Source organism: Haliotis rubra, unplaced genomic scaffold, assembly GCF_003918875.1.
Source record: "Haliotis rubra isolate DU_JTF1 unplaced genomic scaffold, ASM391887v1 Scf416, whole genome shotgun sequence".
NCBI lineage: Eukaryota > Metazoa > Mollusca > Gastropoda > Lepetellida > Haliotidae > Haliotis > Haliotis rubra.
In genome coordinates this window covers 546,466-572,524 of record NW_025767098.1, presented here as the reverse complement: position 1 = coordinate 572,524, position 26,059 = coordinate 546,466, and the positions used below count along the sequence as shown (strand labels likewise).

At 40.3% G+C, this 26,059-nt stretch overlaps 1 protein-coding gene and 2 long non-coding RNA genes across 3 annotated transcripts in view; all 3 read left to right on the top strand.

The window, feature by feature from the left end:
• Nucleotides 1–26,059, top strand: part of LOC124288358 — a 163,043-nt gene that overhangs the window by 88,932 nt on the left and 48,052 nt on the right. The window lies entirely within an intron of this gene.
• On the top strand, nt 274–23,870 carry LOC124288364. The gene is made up of 2 exons (XR_006901430.1): nt 274–1,062; nt 22,956–23,870. It is a non-coding gene; the product is annotated as an uncharacterized LOC124288364 (long non-coding RNA).
• On the top strand, nt 10,977–16,638 carry LOC124288361. The gene is made up of 2 exons (XR_006901427.1): nt 10,977–11,087; nt 16,438–16,638. It is a non-coding gene; the product is annotated as an uncharacterized LOC124288361 (long non-coding RNA).

Below are 26,059 nucleotides of genomic sequence, written 5' to 3'. Positions count from 1 at the left end.
ATCCAAACTATTACTCTATTACCAATATAAGCCTACCTATTTAGACCTGGGAATCAATTTCACTTATCCAGAGCGCTGTATTTCTGCTATGAGGTCCGCGCCACTAAATTGTAAACTCAACCTTTCAACTCACAGCCACGGCCTTTGCCTCCCCAGCCCCGTTTAACCCGTATTTCTTTCTTTCTTAAGCCCCTTGTTTAAATAATGCAGACTACCTGCATCATTTTATATGCCCCATTATGCTATACTCATTTTATACCACCCACCCACCACCACCACCCCCTATCCCTCAAATATGCCCCATATTTACATCTCATTTTTTGTTAACTCTATCTCTCATTTATTAACAACCACTGCTGTTTTTTTCCTCATTTCTTTCCCTTTTATAACTTCGGTTTTTATTTTATTTTTATCTTATTTCTAAACGTTTCTATTCTAAATTACTCTAGGTTAAAGCCCCTACATTTACAATTTTTGGGGCAGGTGCTTTACTCGTTATTACCAGCTATTTATAATTTAATGTTAAAACCAACCTGCCCCGTCGGCGAAACTGGCGCCCGCCAGAAGCCGACGCTAAACCACTTAATTCATTCATTTGTCTAAATCTATCAATTTGTCAAAAAGATTAGTCTGAAAGGTGTTAAAGTAGGGTCGGTAAGGTCCAGTGTGGTTAAATCAGTGTAGTCAGTAGTTACATTGAATTGCTGTAACTGACGTAATACAGCACGGCCATGTAAAGTCGGGTCGGTGAGATCCAGTGTGTGTATATCAGTGTACACGCAGTCACTGTAATCACGGTACTATATATATAGAAATGACGCTTATAGATTACAATCTTCATTTCCTGGAAGAGAAACCGAAAGTAGCCGCCCTGTTTCGTTTCAAGCCCATCAGTATAATCACGTTACGCCGTCACTGTCCCCGCAGTGCCCGACATGAAGCCATCGAGACAAGATACAGGGCACTTCGTCAAATGAATGACGTTAGCACATGCTGCGACATCTAACGTTCATGACTACCCAGTGTGTGTGTTTACATTAACGAGCGGTTGGTCCAATGACTGTAAGTAAACTCTTCCTGGTTCATGTTTGCAAGTTGAGATGAACCGTGGTATCATGCTTCTAGTCAAACTGATAATAGCGAGGTCTTACATATCACAAGACGCCAGTCATGTTACAGGGCATTATATATTTTGTAGTTATAGTAGTGTCGTTGGAGACCAGCGGCTTATCTGTAACTCACACCAATATATTACACCTGCGTGCCGACATCTCAAAGCATTCTTAAGGCCTATATCTATACAATAAATACGCTCATCACTCTTTGATAAATATGTTTGTAAGACACTAATAAAAAATATTACCGGATGTACAATAACGTCTTGTGTTACAGGTGTCGATACCTCCTACCATAATGGACGGGTACCTGCGAGATAATGACATACTCAGTGTATTCTGGATCACAGGGCTTCCAACATGTGACAGGCCAAGGCTTGGGGTTGCCGTGTGTGTACGTGGGAATACACCATGGGAAGTCTTCTTCTCTGAAAGGACATCATACATATCCTGTATTCATGCTGAGTTGAAGCTGATTCGGAAATTGAAGTCCCTGTTTACCGAAGCGAACCTATTCAATACTGGTATGGGGAACATTTTGAACATTAAGGTTTTCCAGAATTACAGCCCATGTTGGGATTGTGCCAATCTGTACTTTGATATTCTACGTATCCTTAGAAGCCGCCACTTCAAAGTCACATTAAGCATTCATTTTGTCTCTTTGTTCCAAATCTGCTGGGACGAAGAAGATTTCGAAAGTTCACCGGACTACTTGGACCGACCAACTCACGACCAAAACGTCCAGGGATTACAGAACCTGAGGAACCAGGGTGTGATTCTGAGAACATTCACACACCAAACATGGACAGACCTGCGCTTAGTCCTCGGCATCCTTGGGCCATGCATACATCCGGGATATCTGATGGGAGTTTCAGGGATTCCCGTAAATTCTCGGGGACGTGAATCAGCTGACAGGAATGCAAAGGATAGCCTTGGAAGAATATTAAGTAGAGTTTGAATGGACTTTGGAAGTGATACATATAAGTGTTCCCCCCCAGGCTAAAAATAGGACATGGCGACATAATTTCAAAAGCTGCACTCCTATTCCAATGACAAATTAGAAGTATTACGTCAAGCTATTCATGCATATGATTCTTAAAGGTTCAAAGAGCACAATTATTACACGGAACTTCAATATGAAATAGAAAATAAAAGGAGTGGTACTGTAAAGGTGTTAGTATCAATGATTGTATTAAACGAAGACCAGGGTACTCAGTAAAATGTTCAGGGTGCTGCGCCATCCTAAAAATGTCTCGTGGAAGCACTACATGGGGAAATGTTTTATGCATGCCACTTTTTATTTTATACGGAATACACGCTTTTAATAATCTCACGCCATCATCAGGCGAATGAAAGCTTATACATTCAGAACAGGAGGGGATGTTTAATAAAAGGGTGTCACAAATATAGTTTTTATCATCTTTTATTCGACATATGGCTTAACAGTGTAACAGACATTTGACTGAGATGTGCGTCAGTCTGACTCTCCGTCACGAAATTTACAATGAAAAGTGAACGTCATTAATAATCCGACTCCATTCTGAACACACTCCAGGATCCAACGATGATACTCCAATTCAAACGTCCAATGTCAACTTAGTTCTTTCCATCCCACTCCTGCTGCAGGTCAGCGCCAGGTTCGTTGAGGGTGTCGGGTCTAAGGACCTCCCACAAATGTTCGATAGGGGACAGGTCTGGACTGGGAACGTGCTGGTCATGGTAAGGTGGCTACGTTCTCCTGTTGGATGTACTCAGTAACAAAACGACCCTTCGCTGCCATCCTGAAACACAAAATGACGTCTATGTCCGCGCGCAGATGGCACCATTTTGTCCCCGGTATGGCACCATATTGCCTCCGGACCCTGAACTAAATATGACAGCTCGAGAAGGAATTGTCCAGTTGTCTTTTGGCTAGTATATATCTTAGCACTTTGACACTGAATAACACATATCAACCTAATTGAGTATTACGATTGTCTGTTCTGTAGCATATGCCTACGGCTTGTATTCTTTTTTTCAACGGGTTATTCAAATCATAACTGAAAACTGAAAACCGCGTCCTGTTGGTTTGGATGATAGGAACCAGTGGCTCCCACTTGGTATGTCTTTGTCAGGGTCATTATGTAACCTAGGATGTCTGGTTGCGTTGTAATATATTAACGTTAAAATATCCAGTGCACTCTGAACCCCCAACTCACCATTAAAGATTTTATTTCACAAAGCTGCATCTGTACGCATACAGTTATGACCAACCTGCTCGTCTCAATCACTTATGGACAAACGTGTATAGTCAGTGATTATGTTTACAAACGATCATATCACATATTACAAATTAGAATCTTAAAAACTATAATATGCTTCAGATTGTTAACAAAACGAAAGGAACATTGTTGCAAAATTTCTTTTAAAACACATGACGAGTCTCGGTTTTTCTCACGGCTCTGCAATATATCATACTGTTACACACAGGAAGATACACGTCATATTGAACACTTTGGTGGTTGTGCAGCCATGTTGGAATCAATGGTAACACAATGGCCGATTCTGCTGTTAAGGCCGTTCTGAACAAATCTGTGGCACCACTTCTGATACCTTACAGTGATTATGAACCTTTTATAAGAAGTTACACCCGGGATCTAATGCAGAACAAGTGGGACATCCAAGTAGGTATCAATGAATTACATAAAATACGACCAGCTATTGTTCACACCTACTTTGGTTGTCAGTCCTGATTTGAAGAGGTCATTCTAAGACGATGCGGTATTGGCCATTCTCGATACCCAGATGAGTATTTGTTAAAAGGCGAGGATCCTCCATTCGGCATCCATTGTGATGAGAAAATCACGGTCGAGCATGTCCTGCTTGACTGTATTGATTTTTCCATCACAAGGCATAATTATTGCAAAGTTTCATCAATGAAGGATCTTTTTAATGTAAGTTAGCTTTTAATAATTGTTTTTTTTTTTTAAAATAAGAAATTGGTTTATTACACAAATTTTGATTGATATGTTTTGTATATAATAACATATTTTATAAAATAGGTAAATAAATTGATGACTAAGGTGGTTTTGGGCTGTACCCGTGAAGGGAGGGTTGAAGTACTGTAAAAAAAAATTTCCCTCTGAAGGGGTTCTGTAAGTCCATATCATTCAAGGTATATTTTATCTACCACTGGTTTTAAAGGTAGAATATTTGTCATTTTAATTTTGACTACAATTCCTCAATATTGCCAGTAACTGAAGGGATAGTGTAACTCCAGTTGGGGTCCATGCAGGTAGCCAAAGTACTGTAAGTCTTCCCTGGTTCATAGTATGGTGATCTATCTTCAATTGCTGGCAATCTATAGCCTGTTTATATTTTGTATTATCATTTATAGTTAAAATATTTAAGATTTAATTGCTAGTTTTAAATGTAAAATGTAATAATCTAGTTGTTTTACTGTCCTTTGCATACAATTATATTAGCTAACTTTATTTATAAATTTACAACTTTCTTAATTACGATATGGCTGAAATACTGCCGATGTGACTTTAAATTTTAACTCACTCACTCATATTGAACACCTGTTGTCACTTAACAGTCGTACACTTTAATTTAGGTTCGGAAGTGCACCTCTTTTCACCTCATGGTGTCCACTTTCATGCAGAACGAACTGACAATAGGCAGTACTGATGGGAAGACTGTTATTCTAAATGGTACATTAGCTTGGGTTGCAATGATTCACTGAGACAAGCTGCCATTACCTGTGGACACAAACATTTCCAATAACTAGACAATGAGGCAGACAACTAAACTACTCTTTGTCGGCGAGTACCACTAAAATCTACGACAGCATTAGACATTTTACAACTGCTTCAACCATTTGCTGTATCCGCCAGTAATCTGTTATCAAGTTCTACAGCTACGTGAGACTTGTGCGCTGTCACGAGAAGAAAGAACAGCAAGGTGTGTTAGTTAGTGTGTTGTAGTTTAGTTATAATACACTTGGTCATAATCATTGCAATTTACTTGGCTTGTCAACGTGAAATAGTCTTGTCTCATTTCTATGCTGAAGAGGGCACCTTGCAGCAACCGTACATGGCATCACTTTGGAAGAGATGCAGATCTTAGACGTTTACACTCTCGGCGAACCCAGGAGCACGGGTATTGCGCTGACCAAACACAATCAGTGCTAACCAAAGATTGTAGCTGCGCTTGAGGAGTCCATAACGACGACTGGGTCCCGTCACAGAGAAGAGCCTTGACTGATGGTCTTGACTGAGGTTACCTTGGTACCATACCATGATATCTATTGATCACTGTAACACGAATGTTACAGATTATTCTTTTTATAATATAATAATTAAGTTGTCATTCTGTACTGGTATTTGATGAGTTTTTTAGTTTTTGACTTTGTTGTTGTCAAGTAGGTAGGAGTTTTGGCATAGTTGGGTGCAGGTATATATTTATGTTTGTGTGTAAACGTTATAATTTCAAATATTTAGCAAAGGTGTTTTACGTACACTGACATGTAAATGGAACTATACCAAACGAAAAAAGCGATTGTAATCAGTAAGCAGATAGACAGCATTATACATAGCCACATAGCCATAATTCTACTGACAGTGAGTTACTTTACTAGCCACTAGACTACTCAACCGCCCCTTACTGACAGAGAAAATAGTACACTGACTGACTGACTGAGTTTAGTTCTACGCCGCCTTTAGCAATATTCCCGCAATATCACGGCGGGCAACACCAGAAATGGGCTTAACACATTGTGCCCATGTGGGGAATCGAACCCGGGTCTTCGGCGTGACGAGCCAACGCTTTAACCACTAGGCTACCCCACCGCCCCAGAAAATAGTACAAGGCTCATCACTGAGTACAACGATACTCTCCAGTAGAAGATGACACATGGCGCATATGCACAGGACTCGAGTAAACGAGTCATGGATACAACGAGACTCACCGGTAATAATAATAATAATAATAATAATAATAATAATAATAATGCGTGTAGAGGGGACAAGGGCCCTGAGCTGATGATGAGTCTTACCAGCCTGACTGTGCCATCCCGAACCCTCTCTGCTGCATACTATCTTTAATCTGTAAAACATAATAATAATGTGTCCATTTATATAGCGCTAGACTCCACCCTAGGTATGCTCATAGCGCTAACAATCAAGGCACAGCACATTATTACCCCGGATAACCCAAGCTGCCTGTGAGGCGCTAGAAGGTTATAGTCATATGACTTTTTCCACCGGGTACCCATTTTTCTGCTGGGTGAACAGAGAGAATTTTGAATAAACTCACTTGCCTAGGGTGAGACCACGTGTGTCACATGTGCTTCGTTGTGGGGCAGGACTCAAGTCCTAGAAACCTCAGGACAACGAGACTCACCAGTACAACGATGACAAGAATGTACATCGAAATATGTTTGAGATTGGATTGACACGTGAATGGAAAGGAAATGGTCAGTTAATATCGCATAGAAGTTCTCTGGGTGGTAAGTGCTACTCCGACACGAACAATGTCAATATGGCTTCACCTGTGCAAATACCTATGGAGTCTATCACAAAGCATTCGAGGAGGATGTTTTGTCTTTCAGTGTAACGCAATCATAATCATAACATGTATTTCATTGTTTTCATAAAACATAAAATCTTCTCATACAGGATTGTCGTGTGACCGTTTACCAAGTTGTATAATACTTTGCATTTGCCTTTGTGTAGAACTGATGTTCCACTAATGTAAGCACAAGGACTCGCTTCATGTTACCAGTGATCACATTCCAACAGGTTTCAGGCACATACGTGAAGCCGAAAAAATATTTCCATGATCATTAAAAGTTATTCTTGCACGAGTCCGATAATTGCACGTGTCTATAATGATGTATATTACATCAATAGGGTTACTGAGAATGTCCCTTGTGAAGGGGCAGCAACATAGTCTTGTGCCCTCTTGCACAAAGCTATCGTAGCACTAAGGCCGCCTTACGTCTGTGTTAGAGTAAAGCCGGCAAAGGACTACCTCTACAGAATATAACGATGTTTGTTTTATTACGATTCACACTCAACTGCCATTTATCTGTATATGCAGAAAGTATATCTACTTGATTTTGAAGACCAATTACAGGACTGGACATAAGAATCACATCATCAGCAAATAATAACATGAAAAGTTCGATTAGATGGGCAGAAAGTTGGATGCCATGTTTACCAGACTTCAAGATATCTAAATATAATTCGTTAATGACAAGGGAAAAACGTAGAGGACTTAAACGTAGGGCAATGGAAAAAGTCACTTACAACATTACCTCAACGCGGCACATGATTTAAACCTTGAATACATCGATCTTGTGATACCATACATATTATTCTTCAAGCCCCTATTTCTTACACATTTCCACATTCTAAATCTATCTAGAGAATCAAACGCCTTTTTGAAATCTACAAAAGTTAAATATAACTTTCGCTTGCTTAAGGATAAATATCTCTCAGTAATAGCTTAATGGTAAATATATGATCAAATGTTGAGTAGTCCTTTCTAAACCCTGCTTGAGATTCCGGTATTAAATCTCTCATATCTAACCATTGTTAACCTACTGTTGATAATAGATGTAAAGGTTTACCAAGAATACTTATCAGCGAAATACCCCTATAATTGTCAGGATTTGGTGCATTTCCATTTTATATATTGGGATAATAAAAGACCTCACCCAGACGGAAGGAAAACGACCTCTATCAAATACTCAAATACTCAACTGAATATTTTAACCAGGGAGAGTACGTTATCATGTAATGAATATTTAGGCATTCCTGAAAAAACGCCATCAAGTCCAGCAGATGGACCAACCTAAGACGAGATACAGCATCCAATATATGATATTCTGTAACAGGTGATTCCAGGACAAGCCTATCAACATCATTAAACTCTTCAACGAGCTCATCATTATCACAATCTAATAGCTAATTGTCAACAACATAAGCAATATACTCCTTTGAAAATAGATTCTTGAAATGACAAAACCATTCCGTTTGTGATATACATCCTATAGGGGTAGAGTGACTTTGTAGAGAACGTGTGGTTTTGCAAAGTAGGGCTCGGGCTGTTAAGTGGGTTATTAAGTCGATCAAACCGTCGTATTGGTATATGTGATGAAGACCAGGACAGACCCGAACCATTTAAAACGGTACCTTTGACACGGGTAGAGTGGACTAAGGCAAATCGACGCCCCACTATGGAACGAGCCTATCCTCCTTTGTGCTGACGTTGTGAGAGATGGACTGAGACAAAGTAAACCTATGTGAGTATAGAACTTGGTGTTGACGTTGTAGTAAGAGAGATGGACTGAGACAAAGTAAACCTATGTGAGTGTAGACCCTGGTGCTGAGGTTGTAATAAGAGAGATGGACTGAGACAAAGTAAACCTATGTGAGAGTAGACCCTAGTGTTGACGTTGTAGTAAGAGAGATGGACTGAGACAAAGTAAACCTATGTGAGTGTAGACCCTGGTGTTGACGTTGTAGTAAGAGAGATGGACTGAGACAAAGTAAACCTATGTGATTGTAGAACCTGGTGCTGACGTTGTAGTAAGAGATGGACTGAGACAAAGTAAACCTATGTGAGTGTAGAACATGGTGTTGACGTTGTAGTAAGAGAGATGGACTGAGACAAAGTAAACCTATGTGAGTGTAGAACTTGGTGTTGACGTTATAGTAAGAGAGATGGACTGAGACAGAGTAAACCTATGTGAGTGTAGAACTTGGTGTTGACGTTGTAGTAAGAGAGATGGACTGAGACAACTTAACCTGTGTGAGTGTAGACCCTGGTGCTGAGGTTGTAGTAAGAGAGATGGACTGAGACAAAGTAAACCTATGTGAGTGTAGAACGTGGTGCTGACGTTGTAGTAAGAGAGATGGACTGAGACAAAGTAAACCTATGTGAGTGTAGAACTTGGTGTTGACGTTGTAGTAAGAGAGATGGACTGAGACAAAGTAAACCTATGTGAGTGTAGACCCTGGTGCTGAGGTTGTAATAAGAGAGATGGACTGAGACAAAGTAAACCTATGTGAGAGTAGACCCTAGTGTTGACGTTGTAGTAAGAGAGATGGACTGAGACAAAGTAAACCTATGTGAGTGTAGACCCTGGTGTTGACGTTGTAGTAAGAGAGATGGACTGAGACAAAGTAAACCTATGTGATTGTAGAACCTGGTGCTGACGTTGTAGTAAGAGAGATGGACTGAGACAAAGTAAACCTATGTGAGTGTAGAACATGGTGTTGACGTTGTAGTAAGAGAGATGGACTGAGACAAAGTAAACCTATGTGAGTGTAGAACTTGGTGTTGACGTTATAGTAAGAGAGATGGACTGAGACAGAGTAAACCTATGTGAGTGTAGAACTTGGTGTTGACGTTGTAGTAAGAGAGATGGACTGAGACAACTTAACCTGTGTGAGTGTAGACCCTGGTGCTGAGGTTGTAGTAAGAGAGATGGACTGAGACAAAGTAAACCTATGTGAGTGTAGAACGTGGTGCTGACGTTGTAGTAAGAGAGATGGACTGAGACAAAGTAAACCTATGTGAGTGTAGAACTTGGTGCTGACGTTGTAGTAAGAGAGATGGACTGAGACAAAGTAAACCTATGTGAGTGTAGACCCTGGTGCTGACGTTGTAGTAAGAGAGATGGACTGAGACAAAGTAAACCTATGTGAGTGTAGAACGTGGTGCTGACGTTGTAGTAAGAGAGATGGACTGTGACAAAGTAAACCTATGTGAGTGTAGAACTTGGTGCTGACGTTGTAGTAAGAGAGATGGACTGAGACAGAGTAAACCTCAGCGGAGTGAGGTAGAACATGGTGTTGAAGTAAGAGAGATCGGCTGAGACAAATTAACCTATGTGAGTGTAGACCCTGGTGCTGACGTTGTAGTAAGAGAGATGGACTGAGACAAAGTAAACCTATGTGAGTGTAGACCCTGGTGCTGACGTTGTAGTAAGAGAGATGGGCTGAGACAGAGTAAACCTATGTGAGTGTAGAACATGGTGTTGACGTTGTAGTAAGAGAGATGGACTGAGACAAAGTAAACCTATGTGAGTGTAGACCCTGGTGTTGACGTTGTAGTAAGAGAGATGGACTGAGACAAAGTAAACCTATGTGAGTGTAGACCCTGGTGTTGACGTTGTAGTAAGAGAGATGGACTGAGACAAAGTAAACCTATGTGAGTGTAGAACTTGGTGCTGACGGTGTAGTAAGAGAGATGGACTGTGACAAAGTAAACCTATGTGAGTGTAGAACTTGGTGCTGACGTTGTAGTAAGAGAGATGGACTGAGACAAAGTAAACCTTTGTGAGTGTAGAACTTGGTGCTGCGTAAATCATTGTATGATTATGGGCACTTAGGAGCCATGGTCGTCAAACCTCCTTCACTCCTTGACGTAGTGATTAGTGGGTTATGTGGCACTGAGCTTTGTTTCCATTGTTAACATAATATTCAGCCACGGTGTCATTTGACACAACGTGACATCAGTGTTATTAAAGAACAAGATATCATTCAGACAGAGTAAACAGGCAAACAGGTTAATGTGTTGCACACACTGGGCCAATGGACTTTAGCTCCCATCCAAGTAGTAGACGTGTCACCGTGAGTGTCCACGAAAGCTGATTCTTGGAACGCGACAAAAATAAACCCGATCAATACAGCCTAACATGACACGTCACCAAGCGTGTCTATATGCTGTGTAACCGTGCGGTATACCCATCTTGTGTCACATGTGCTTCTTAAATGAACAAACGTATTGTTGCAACTCTCGCATTTTGTGCAAACTCATTTTCCAACATATTGTCATTTCAGGATGAAAAGAAAGTGGTTTTCGAGCGTCATATCAATCAATAGCTATTTTAATCTATGTTTCCTGGAACTGCTATGACGCAACAGTCAGACTTTACCGTGTACGGTCAACTTCAAAACTACGGGCTGTCGTATCTCTGTAAGTAACAAGCTAGTTTATCATTTATTACACTTTAGAATATGATATATGCTGTGTATCATAGTGGAGGCCACAGTCGGCAATGGTCAAGTTATAGTGAAAACTGACTCTATCTAAATGTGGCTATAACAGATCTTCAGTCAGTAAGTCGGTGAGTAAGTTGGTAAGCGGACAGACGTCCTATCATAATGGTAAACATTTGTCATTTAAGTGAACATTTGCTGTCATCACTAATTATTAGTGGTCCATGTTATAACACCCACCACTATATCGCTTTTACTCCAAAAGAATCTGTTTCCCATTTTGCATGTTTTCGTCTGTTTCGCATATATTTTCCCATATCGGGTATTGTAGTCCTGTGTTGAGCAAATCAGTAGTAGCTACAGTAGCACATTCTGTGTTATATATATGGTACATCCTGTATTGATGATGGAGTTTTATATATAGTTGAGTCTATGTTGAGTGAAGTAAATTCTGTGCTGTATATATCACTCTTTGTAATTGTCAAAACTGTCTTGGTATGTGGTTGCCCGTAAGTATTCATGAACATAAAGTCGTATATTACCAGGTATTCGAAAGTTTATTGTTACAATGTAAACTGCCAGGGATAGTTGCGTGATTTCACTTTCTCTATATGCACGCAATATTCACGCAGCATTTTCATCCTGTAATTACTCCTTCCAACACGTGCACCGCAAATCACAATTGTCTTATTCATTTATTAGTATATTGTTGACAGTTTCATTTAGTGTTGATACTTAGTATAGCGATGACATACACTAGTCCACACATCTAGATACATGACATACAATGGTCCACACGGTCAATATACAATGACATACAATGGTCAACACCATCGAGATACAATGACATACAACGGTCCACACCATCTGGATACCATGACATACAATGGTCCACACCATCTAGATACCATGACATACAATGGTCCACACCATCTAGATACAATGACATACAATGATCCACACCGTCTAGATATAATGACATACAATGGTCCACACCATCTAGATACAATGACATACAATGGTCCACACCATCTAGATACCATGACATACAATGGTCCACAATGACATACAACGGTCCACACCATCTGAATACCATGACATACAATGGTCCACACCATCTAGATACCATGACATATACAATGGTCCACACCATCTAGATACAATGACATACAATGATCCACACCGTCTAGATATAATGACATACAACGGTCCACACCATCTGGATACCATGTCATATAATGGTCCACACCATCTAGATACAATGACATACAATGGTCCACACCATCTAGATACAATGACATACAATGATCCACACCATCTAGATATAATGACATACAATGGTCCACACCATCCAGATACAATGACATACAACGGTCCACACCATTTGGATACCATGACATACCATGGTCCACACCATCTAGATACCATGACATACAATGGTCCACACCATCTACATACAATGACATACAATAGTCCACACCGTCTAGATACAATGACATACGATGGTCCACACCATCTAGATACAATGACATACAATGGTCCACACCATCTACATACAATGACATACAATGGTCCACACCATCTAGATACAATGACATACAATGGTCCACACCGTCTAGATACAATGACATACAATAGTCCACACCATCTAGATATAATGACATACAATAGTCCTCACCATCTAGATACAATGACATTCATTGGTCAACACCGTCTAGATACGATGACATACAATAGTCAACACCATCTAGATACGATGACATAGAAAGGTTCACACTATCTTGATACGATGAGAATAGGTGTTCCGTGAGATGCAATGTTCCTTGCAATTAGATCACGATATTATTTACACTGAAGTTGTAGAACTTGACCGCTGGACCAAGTGCTATTCTCCTACTCCTGCCTTGTGGCGATATTCGTATGTTTGAAGAACATTTTGTGCAGGCGGCGTTGAAATTGACACCCAAGAGTTTCTACACTCGAGCTAACTAGTTTTACACCAATACTCCTCATTACATTCATGAACCTTTGTATGACTGACTGACTGACTGAGTTTAGTTTTACGCCGCTTTTAGCAATTTTCCAGCAATATCACCGCGGGGGACACCACAAATGGGCTTAACACATTGTGCCCATGTGGGGAATCGAACCCGGGCCTTCGGCGTGACGAGCCAACGCTTTAACCACTAGGTTACCCCACCGCCCCTCCTTTGTATGAAAACGAGCGAATATCCATTACAATATGGAAATGGATCGATTAGAACACGGTTTGAAATGCCCGAGAGCAGTATTGTATTTATCACTCACTTAATCTTCCGAGTTATCTTATGTAACGTAAAAAACAATACAACACAACACCAAATAAAAACACCCCAAACCCAAACCAAACCAGGATGTTATGTAATAAATGATTAACGAGGTTCATGATACTAACACATTATATTACTGCATATTACATTCACCGTCAGTACACGAGTGGGTACTTTATTGTACATTGTACAATACAAAATAAAATAGTGGTGTTTATAGCAATGAAGTCAGGGATCGTATTATTCGCCTTTCTCTCAACGTTACTTTGGATTTAATTAGCCAGAGTATGTTCGTGTCCCATCAAAGTGTATTATATGATATTTGCATCCTATGACCTAACCAGAGAGATCGCGTCCATGCTTGACAGGATTATTGCACTTAACGCTACAGGTAGGGAACACCTACTTAGACTTTCCAGCATAAGATTCACCAGCGTTGTCGTCAACAGCGACAATGTTGTGGAGAGGTGTGGCACTGAGCCCTTGTTAAGATTATATTGAGACACGATTTCATTTGACACAGCCAGACATCAATGTCGTGAAGATACAACACCTCAATCAGAATGGGCCAACAAATGTACAGATTACACATTGCAGACCAACACATGTGATACAAAAACAGCTGGCAGTGATACGATCAATGGACGGCTAGGCGTGGCAACATTAGTTTCCACGAAAGCTGTTTCTAGGTATAAATATACCCGGCCACGACAGCCAACATGACGATGTGAACATGACGTGACACGCAGCTAGTGGTGTATGTCACACTTGGTGATATCAAACAGCTGACACACAGCTAGCTATTGTGGTGTATGTCCCCGTCAACCGGTGTTGTGTGCCTATCACATGTCTATTAAAGACAAAAAAGAGTTTCAACTCCCGGATGTTGGGTACTTATAAATTTTAACAAAGACAGAATGAAAAAACGAAAATAGTTTGCTATCTGTCATACCCATCAAACCAGGAATACTTGGATCTCCCCTGACATGTAAGGTTAGATCAGGACTGATATGAAGGCAGCAGGGGGTAGTGACAAGGTATACGTGTATCTCCCATGACATGTAAGGTAAGATCAGGACCGATATGAAGGCAGCAGTGGGTAGTGACAAGGTATACGTGTATCTCCCCTGACATCTAAGGTAAGATCAGGACCGATATGAAGGCAGCAGTGGGTAGTGACAAGGTATACATGTATCTCCCCTGACATGTAAGGTAAGATCAGAACTGCTATGAAGGCAGCAGTGGGTAGTGACAAGGTATACGTGTATCTCCCCTGACATGTAAGGTTAGATCAGGACCGATATGAAGGCAGCAGTGGGTAGTGACAAGGTATACGTGTATCTCCCCTGACATGTAAGGTTAGATCAGGATTGTTATGAAAGCAGCAGTGGGTAGTGACAAGGTATACGTGTATCTCCCCTGACATGTAAGGTTAGATCAGGATTGCATGGAAAGCAGCAGGGTAGTGACAAGGTATACGTGTATCTCCTGACATGTAAGGTTAGATCAGGATTGCTATGAAGGCAGCAGGGTAGTGACAAGGTATACGTGTATCTCCCTGACATGTAAGGTTAGATCAGGACCGATATGAAGGCAGCAGTGGGTAGTGACAAGGTTTACGTGTATCTCCCCTGACATGTAAGGTTAGATCAGGACCGATATGAAGGCAGCAGTGGGTAGTGACAAGGTATACGTGTATCTCCCCTGACATGTAAGGTTAGATCAGGACCGATATGAAGGCAGCAGGGTAGTGACAAGGTATACGTGTATCTCCCCTGACATGTAAGGTTAGATCAGGACCGATATGAAGGCAGCAGTGGGTAGTGACAAGGTATACGTGTATCTCCCCTGACATGTAAGGTTAGATCAGGACCGATATGAAGGCAGCAGTGGGTAGTGACAAGGTATACGTGTATCTCCCTGACATGTAAGGTTAGATCGGGACCGATATGAAGGCAGCAGTGGGTAGTGACAAGGTATACGTGTATCTCCCCTGACATGTAAGGTTAGATCAGGACCGATATGAAGGCAGCAGTGGGTAGTGACAAGGTATACGTGTATCTCCCCTGACATGTAAGGTTAGATCAGGATTGCTATGTAGGCAGCAGACATGTAAGGTCTTGGATTGCTATGAAGGCAGCAGGGGGTAGTGACAAGGTATACGTGTAGACAGTGTGGCGTCAACTTCCTAAGCACCGGCTGTGTTCCTGTAAGCATCAAGTTAGTATGATATCTATTATAATTTCAGAATATGGTATTAGGTGTGTACCTTCGTTGACATTCTGACCACAGCGGCCTCTACCGATAGGTGGTAATAGCATGACAGTCATCAGATAGTCAGTGTCAGTGGCGGATACGCTCATACCACAAAGGTTGCTGCAACCATTAGGATTCCGGTTACATAATATTTTTAATCTTTCGGTTGAAATTGGTAAAAAGACACGGAAAATGGTAAACTGAATATGCGTAGGTACTTATGTGGAGAGACAGACTAAACATCCTTAATTACCAGTATATGAGCACTTACTGGTGTATGATACCTCAGTTTAAATTAATAAACATCCTGGTCTGATTCGCCACCATACCGTCACTGTAGAAGGGACATCGCCATCTTTCTGTCACCCTCTGTACCACGTCACTGCATATTTCTCGCTCATGTCTATTTGAGTGGTTTGTCCGTGTGTCTGTTGTTCTGAGCGCCATTAGCGTCTGTTTCACGACGTTATGACGTTCTACTCCAACTCAAACCGAGGATGTTACGGTGAATAAGTCCAGAGTATTTCACATAACAGAATGGGGTTTAACTCCCAGCATAATCCAGGACCATACAACCAGGTGCCAAACTTCGCATATCAAACTAGAAGTGAACCCATCCTGTATGTGCACTTTGGACATATGTACTCTCACTCACTCACTCACTAACTCACTAACCCACTAACTCACTAACTCACTAACTCACTATATTTGTGTAGCCTTTCTCACTGAAACTAAACTTTACACATGTTAGTTATATTATAGGTGGAGTCCAGTGGAGAAATGAAAGGACCACCTGATGACAAAATTCTACGGATATTTTGGGCAACTGGGTGCCCTGTGTTTCCGCGTCCAAGAAGGGGTGTAGCTGTGTGTGTCGTAGGAAGTGAACAGGGAGAAGTATTCCAGTCAAGCAGGAGAAGGAGGGGAAGTTGTCGACATGCAGAAGACAAACTGATGCAAAAATTATATAAAGACCTTGAAAGTGGAACATTAGGAGATAAATTAAGTAAATCAGCACCTACCATAATTGAAATATTTCAGAATTACAGTCCATATGGGGACTGCGCTAAAACCATTAACGAGTTTCCTGACAGACTAAAAGCGTTTTACCCTGGATGCAACGTCACGTTACACATTCATTTTGTGTGTATATACAAGATATTTTGGAACGAGAACGATCCGAAACCACACTATATTACACAGGAAGAGCACACAAAAAACCGTGAAGGGTTGTTATGTCTTAAAGCAAATGGAATACAGATGCATACATTCACTTCTCAAACATGGGCAAATCTATCGGACATACGTATGCCTAACCCAAATAGGTCAGACCATGTAGCTGAAGATTACCCTGAATGGTATAAACACCATATACGAAAAGTCGCTGATAGAAAAACTGATGAAACCTTTAAAAAGATTACTCTATGAACGAAAACGTCGAAAGCTCAAACAGGTTGTAAAAGAATGTATTTTGGCTGTTTCAGTTCTAGAAACGTTTTTTACACGGCATATACAACTTCCGGAAACATACACCCTGAGGAACATTGTCAACATTTGGGTTTTCTTGACCCACCCTGTATACGGGTTTCTAACCGCCGTGATATGAAACTGTCAAAATGTTCAATGATTTGATTTATGTTTTCAAACAGCCCCATCCTTTGAAGGTCAGTTTGAAAGTGAACTGAAGGTACTTCAGAACAGCTGATGCTATTGGTTAATTCATAAACCAACTACTTTAGCCTTTAGCAATAAGGAGTCACTGTCTGTCATAGGTGAGACAGTAGGCACTCTGAAGGAAGAGATATCACAGATTATAGAAAGGACATATTACACTGTATTTTACTGCCAAATTAGGAAGATCCAGATCTCGTCGTGGTTATGTTTTCATCAGTTATGTGGGCTATCAATAAAGTAACCGTTTGTAAGGTAAACAAAGGAAAATTGGGTGCGAACGTAAAATATCATTGGTGAAATCCAAATATTCTCAGACCGATTTGTCAGTATATACAAAGTCACAGTTCGTGTGCTACTCATTTCATCAACAAGCAGCATGAAAAGAAAGTAGCAGATTTGAAATCCAAGGTGAGATCCAAGGTGAGATCCAAGATTGTCATTCCGTGGCTCCATAAAACGGGGCATTAAGTCGACATTACGGAACAGTACTCAGTCTCATATCAGGATTATAGGTGTTTCAGAGTCGACATTACGGAACAGTACTCAGTCTCATATCAGGATTATAGGTGTTTCAGAGGCTGTGAATACCGTTGACATTGTGTTTGTGTTGAATATTGCCAAGTGTGAACATCAAACCGTGCTCCTAGATTCCCCAACACCAAGACTGCCACTATAATGTGTCACCAGGTAACATCAAGACTGCCACCATAATGTGTCACCAGGTAACATCAAAACTGCCACCATAGTGTGTCACCAGGTAACATCAAGACTGCCACCATAGTGTGTCACCAGGTAACATCAAGACTGCCACCATAGTGTGTCACCAGGTAACATCAAGACTGCCACCATAGTGTGTCACCAGGTAACATCAAGACTGCCACCATAGTGTGTCACCAGGTAACATCAAGACTGCCACCATAGTGTGTCACCAGGTAACATCAAGACTGCCACCATAGTGTGTCACCAGGTAACATCAAGACTGCCACCATAGTGTGTCACCAGGTAACATCAAGACTGCCACCATAGTGTGTCCATATTCTGTCACGACATTCGTATAGAAATGATCAAACCATGATCAAACCAAGGTTTGATATAACTGGATATCATTGGAATGTTCATTGACACATCTGTTTATGTATAACATGTGTTATTCTGACTCATATAATAACTTGAGAGATCATTCATTATACCCATGGTTTATCCATGGTTCAAATAAAACCAATGGATGTACTGTATATGAGGAAGATCAACATGTAGTCGCATACACATCAGTTTCATGTTGTCTTGATTACACCAGATCACTTGTATATCGGTCAGTACATGGAAGTACGCCAAGATTAGTCATTGATACAGTAGAAAAATGAGATTATTTGTTATTTCATTTCGGTTGATAGTTATTGTGAATGTCTGTATGAATTTGTCAGTGTCCACTGTCAGTTTACATGGCATGGAGATGTCCTTTATCTATTACACCCTTCTCCAATGCCATATACCTCACCTGGTGTGTCAGATCCCGGTATGTCCAGCCATGACAACCTTCTTTAAGAGGCCTTTAGAAGCTGGTAGGATGTACAGGAACACTTTTATGTATCGATAATGTGTTAATAGAAGATGTCAATCCATGAAATGTGTTCCTCTTCATGACAAGGATACTAATTACATACCCCCCGCATACCATCAACTGGATCAAAGATTTTCATCACTCACACTCTTATTGTTTAAAGAACAGGCTTCAATTCTTAATGTTTTAACACTGATATTACCCTACTGTGTAGTTAACTGGCTTCTCCACCCAATCGATTAAAGTCTAATATACTGAAAACACCGTATATACTTATATTTGTATGTATATATATATATGGCCCTCAATCTATACTCTGTACATCATATGATAACGGTGTTAGAACCTACCCGGAAACGTCGCTCCAATTGTAATAGAGAAGTTGTTTGTCCATATATCTAAACCTTTTCTGTACTCCAACTTATAATTGCCTGTCAAAGGGTTTTATGATATCGTATGTCATGATAAAAACCGTTAGTGATATGTGTTTATTTCGTAAGGGGGCCACAGGCCCATGATACAGATATTGAGGTACATATGTTTGTTGTATACAGAGGGCTTGAAATGATGGCTCGCAATTATAATAGATGTATTTATACATGAGTAACAGGTTTTACAAAATAATACATTAGAGATGTTCATCTAAGACGGACATCTTTAAAGAACATTTGTCTTTTCTTGGCCAAGAAAAGAAATTTACAGAGATTTCTTAAGATTACACCTTTTGAGACAAATAATGCTGGCATCTTGTCCGAAGTTGGGTATTCCCAGTTATATTTTGGAAGATGTGTATATTGTATCTTAAGTTATGATAAAATGGGCACACAAAAATGGAACTCGGATTCAATGTTTGGGACAATACAGAATGGACATAATCTTTCTGATCTGGGAATATTCCATTCCTGCCCAATTCAATCATTAACTCATGATTTGAACAACAAAATCGGATGGAATTTGTAATGTAAACTTTCACTGTTACAGTTTCCAGTATCTTTGAGTAACTAAACTGATTAACTAAATTACCACGAGCTAACAACATTGGAGTATCTCTATTTAACGATAACATTAGGCCTACCTAAAATACCACGAGCTAACAACATTGCAGTATCTCTATTAAACGATAACATTAGGCCTACCTAAAATACCACGAGCTAACAACATTGGAGCACCTCTATTTTACGATAACATTAGGCCTACCTAAAATACCACAAGCCAACAACATTGGAGCACCTCTATTTTACGATAACATTAGGCCTACCTAAAATACCACAAGCCAACAACATTGGAGCACCTCTATTTTACGATAACATTAGGTCTACCTAAACTACCACAAGCCAACAACATTGGAGTACCTCTATTTTACGATAACATTAATTTACAAAATCTATCATAAATACCGTCAATATCAGACGTTAAAAACCGTTAGTGCTCGCCATGGTTACGCTAAAACCTTCAAAACCAAAATACCTTTAACTTTCATTAATCTTTGCACGTAGTAAACCCACTTTGTATCTACCACCAAGACCGACACGTGGCTCAAACTGCAACGTCACGACTACTTTCCAAAATGGACACACTTTGTTGGCGTACTTAGAAGCCTACAGCAGACCGCGACATGTCACGTCGTGTGTTTACAATGACAGTCATTGTGGCGGGATGAAGTTTAGGTAAGGTTATAGATATTGTAACGTGATGATAAACAATGTTTGGGGTGTACAGTTTGTAAGTATTTAGGACCTGTACCTTGCACGTAATGGCTAAGCTTGTATGAATAGCGGTTTACCCTATAGACTGCCTCTGCTTCATATATCGATTATTTATACTGATAGTGCTATGCACAGGTTGCTTCAATATCGTATTCTTCACAGAAGTTTCACAACAAATATAAATTTACACAAACACAAAATAATAGAATCACCACTTTATACATTTTGTGATGTTGTAATAGAATCGATTATTCATCTACTATATGAATGCAAATTTGTCAACAGGCTGTGGCAAGATCTACTAGAATGAATCGAAAATGACACCCATTTGAAATAAAACCCTGAAACAATTACTCTTGGATTACTCACAATTTCATTTTTATTTTTATGAAAGAATTCTAGAAAAGTAGCAAACATTTTACCTGCACTAGCTGGTCTGAAACCGAAATTAAATTAGTTACATAAATTTAATGCCTACTCTCACCGCAAATATGACGTTTTGGTCTCATTTTGGTCCTCTTGTGACAATCTACTTATATAGATAATGGTTCTATTTGACTTGCTTTATACATTACAGACTTGCCGACCTGTGAAATCCTCATGAAATGCTGTCCTCAGATAAGAAAGAAATATATATAGTGATAAAAACCTTCTTCATATTACAATTGTTGATTTATAATATTTCATATTTTCATGCATTTCATATTGCATTACTATTACATTTGTTATGAACTCTCCATGGCAATGTATGCAGGTTTCTATGTATATTTTTATGTCACTACAAAGCGAGTGATGTGATGGAATCAACATAAACCCGACAAACGTTATTGAGTAAGTATAATGAATTGTTGCAATTGACGTACTACAACAATACGGCCTATATTAAAGTAAGATAAGATAAGTTACATAAGAGAAGATAAAGATAATTCTCTATTATCCGTGAGGGAATTTGTAGACATCAGATTGAGCATAAATACATATATATCAAATAAATACATAAATACATAAAACATTACTTACTAATGTACAAAAGCACGACAATGGAGAACATTAAGGGTTATTCAACAAAGAAATTGACAATGGTACAAAGACAGTTTATGACGCTTGGAGTTGCACGTCGATACATTATATTGTCGGCCAGAGGTTGAAAGTTCATAACATTCGTGTATGACATGAGAGGGATCAGTAATGCTATTTGTAGCTACATCTAGAGCCTTTCCTCCATGAAATTCATCTATTCTATACGATTATTACAGTTCTGTCCTTGTTTCATAATCATGGTTATTTGCTAATCTATTTCTTCGGAAATCAATGATAAATTCCTTTGTTTTGGGCTCATTGAGTTACAAAATGTTTTCATTACACCAATTGACGAAGTATCTATTTCTTATTTGATATATGTACTCATTGTCAAACTTGAATCTAGAACAGATAGGTTGAGTACTTACACAATCATTAGTATAGAAAGTAAAAACTATTGGAGACAATACACATCCTTGTGGAACACCGGTATAAATATACAAAGTAAAAACTATTGGAGACAATACACATCTTTGTGGAGCACCGGTATTAATAGATACAGTCTGAGAACGAGTACTTTTCAGTTTGACATAATGGGATCTGTTAGACAGAGTTAAGGCTATCCATTTAACTACAGAGGGGCATATGTCTAAATCAATCAGTTTGTCAAAAGATGAGACTGAAAGGTGTTAAAGTAGGGTCGGTATAAGGTCCAGTGTGTGTATACTAGTTTATTCAGTAGGTATATTGAATTGCTGTAGCTGACGTAATACAATAAGGTGGGATTGGTGAAGGTTCAATGTGTGTATATCAGTGTTCACGCAGTCACTGTTATCACGGTATTTGACATATAGAAATGACGGTAATCGATTACAATCTTCATTTCCTGGAAGAGAAACCGAAAGTAGCCGTCCTATTTCGTTTCAAGCCCATCAGTATAATCACGTTACGCCATCACTGCCCCCGCAGTGCCCGACATGAAGCCATCGAGACAAGATACAGGGCACTTCTTCAAATAAATGACGTTAGCACATACTACGACATGTAACGTTCATGGCTACCCCGTGTGTGTGTACATTAACGAGCACATTCGTCCAATGACTGTAAGTAAACTCTTCTTGGTTCATGTTAGTGAGGTCTTACATATCACACGAAGCCAGTCGTATTGCAGGGCATTATATATTTTATAGTTACATTAGTGTTTTGGGAGACCAGCGGCTTATCTGTAACTCACACCAATATAATACACCTGCGTGCGGACATCTCATAAGACACTAATAAAAAATATTATCCGTTGTACAATAGCGTCTTTGTTACAGGTGTCGATACCTGCTACCATAATGGACGGGTACCTGCGAGATGATGAAATACTCAGTGTATTCTGGATCACAGGCCTTCCAACATGTGACAGGCCAAGGCTTGGGGTTGCTGTGTGTACACTTTGGAATAAACCATAGGCAGTCTTCTACTCTGAAAGAAAACCAGACAACTCCTGTATTCATGCTGAGTTGAATCTGATTCGGACCTTGGAGTTCCTGTTTACCGAAACGAATCTATGTAATACCGGTATGGGGCACAGGTTGAACATTAAGGTTTTCCAGAATTACAGCCCATGTTGGCATTGTGCCAAAGGGTACTGTCGTATTCTAAAAGACCTCAGAAAACGCCACTTCAATGTGTCTGTAAGTATTCATTTTGTCTCTTTGTTCAAAATCTGCTGGGACGAAGCTGATTTCGAAAGTTCACCGAGCTACTTGGACCGAGCAACTCATGACCAAAACGTCCAGGGATTACGGAACCTGAGGAACCAGGATGTGATCCTGAGAACATTCACACACCAAACATGGACAGACCTGCGCTTAGTGCTCGGCATCCTTGGGCCATACATACATCCGGGATATCTGATGGGAGTTTCAGGGATTCCCGTAAATCCCCGGAGACGTGAATCAGCTGATAAGAATACAAGGGATAACCTTCGAAGAATATTAAGTAGGCCTAGTGTTTGAATGGACTTTAGAACTGATACGTAGTAGTGTTTCCCCCAGGATCTCAAAAGGGCAGGCAGATGTGATTTCAAAAGGGGCACCCCTATTCCAAAAAGGGGCTTGCAATGATCGATTAGATATATTGCGTCAAGCTATTCATGTATATGGTTCTTAAAGGTTCAAAGAGCACAGCACAGTTATTACACTGAACTTCAATATGAAATAGAAAATAAAGAGAACCAAGTGTTAGTGTCAATTATTGTATTAAAATAAGGACAGGACGCCAAATAACTTCTTCAGGGCGCTGCGCCATACTGAACATGCCTCGTGGAAACACTGCATAGACAGGGGAAATGCTTTATGGATGTCTATTTCTATTTTATGAGGAACAGACGTTTTTTTATAATTTCACTCCCTCATCAGACGATGAAAGCTTGGAAACAGGGAGCTTATATACTAGCCACATAAAGAAACTGTGCATTGTCAAAATATTATCCCAGTTGATAAGTACGATAACAATGTCAAAGGTACATATAAACATAAATGGAGAAATCATCAAGTCGGGAGAATTTCAATTGAAAAGACAATCACAATGACGTCACGAGTCCACAAGAGGGACAGGGGTCAAACGACCATGTCACAAGCTCAATAACGGGTATGTCCACCATCGGCATTGAGAACAGCAGTGCATCGACGACGCACAGAGCCTATCAAACGTGCAAGGAAGGCTTGTGGGATGTCACGCCAGATTCTCTCAAGTTCTGTTGCAAGGTCAAGGACGTTATCTGGAGGATGAGGAAGACGGCGTAGACGTCGATCCATCCCGTACCAAACATGCTCTATCGGGGAGAGATCCGGTGAATTTGCAGGCCAAGGCAGTAAGTCAACGTTGTGGTGTTGCAAGAAATGAATAGCAACCCTTGCTGTATGAGGGCGGGCATTGTCCTGTTGGAATGTTAACCCAGGGCCATGACGTTGCAGAAAAGGAATTGCCACAGGTCGAAGTATCTGATCCCTGTAGCACACACCAGTTAAGTTGCCCTGAACAATCACCAAAGGAGTTCTTTGGCGTGCTGTTATTCCACCCTAAATCATCACGGAACCACCACCAAAGCGACTCCTCTCCAAGACATAGGCCTGTGCATAACGTTCTCCCACGCGTCTATAGGCACGTTGACGTCCATCACTATGGGAAATGTTAAACCTGGACTCATCTGGAAAAACAACATTTTTCCACCAAAACAAGGGTCTGCGGAAATGATTTCGGCTCCACATTCGGCGGGCTTGTCGATGACGTTGTGTCAGGATAGGCCATATGGTGGGACGTCTTGGTCTGATCCCGTGATGACGTAAACGTTGTCGAACTGTGTTGGGGTGGATACAGCGAAGTCCTGGGATGGTTCGGGCAGTCATCACTGCAGTCTGAAACCTGTGGCGAAGATGGGTCACCCATATCCATCTGTCCTGTCTTGGCGTTGTTACACGTGGACATCCTGAACGTGGCCGATCGATGTGTGTTCTGACAGCGTCTCACTAGTGCAGAAATGGTGTTCCGGTGGCAGTTGAAATGTGCAGCCACTTGTCGATGAGACATTCCCCCCACGTACCATCCCAATGGCCTCATGACGTGCAGACGTGAGCCTTGGCATGCTATGCGTTTCAATAGCCGTTTCATTTTTTGAACGATCGCAAGCGCAGGGGTTGAGCTTTCCAAAGTGACAGCATTGTGTGGCATTCATTTGCTCTGTTTCTCTTTCTCGGAATGCACGTGCAACAACGTATTGCACGTCTCAAGGACGAACCCACTGACGTCACGGAACGTGGCACATGCATGCATGTTGGATACATGTCACTAATCTCTGAGTTTAAATCCTTATGTGTCTACACAGGTTTGATAAAATTAGATTTTACATTTTTGTATGCACAGTTTCTTTATGTGCCTATTATACATTATTCAGAACAGGAGGGAATGTTTAATAAAAGGGTGTCACAAGTATAGTATTGATTATCTTTTATTCGGCAAATGGTTTAACGTTGTGACAGAGACATCTGACTGACATGTGCATCACGTCATTTACAATGAAAAGTGAACATCATCAATATCCCGACTCTATTCTGAAGGCTCAGCTGGATCCGACGATGAATATTCCAAGTATAACGTCCAATATCAACTTGGTTCATTTCTTTAGAAACTAAAATAAGAGACTGTGAAGATACTATTAGAAAATATTTTCAAAACATAGATGAAGCCTTACTATCTGAACTTTCTAAATTAAAATCAGAACTACCGTACAACAAATTAAGGAAGAAGAGATACGTTTCCAGTTTTCCGGAAACCTACCTGAAAATGGGTAATGCCAGAATCATGTTGGTTTCCGCTCACGGAAACTATGATTGTTGGTTTCCGGATGTTTCCTTTTGCTGAAACTAACAAAGTT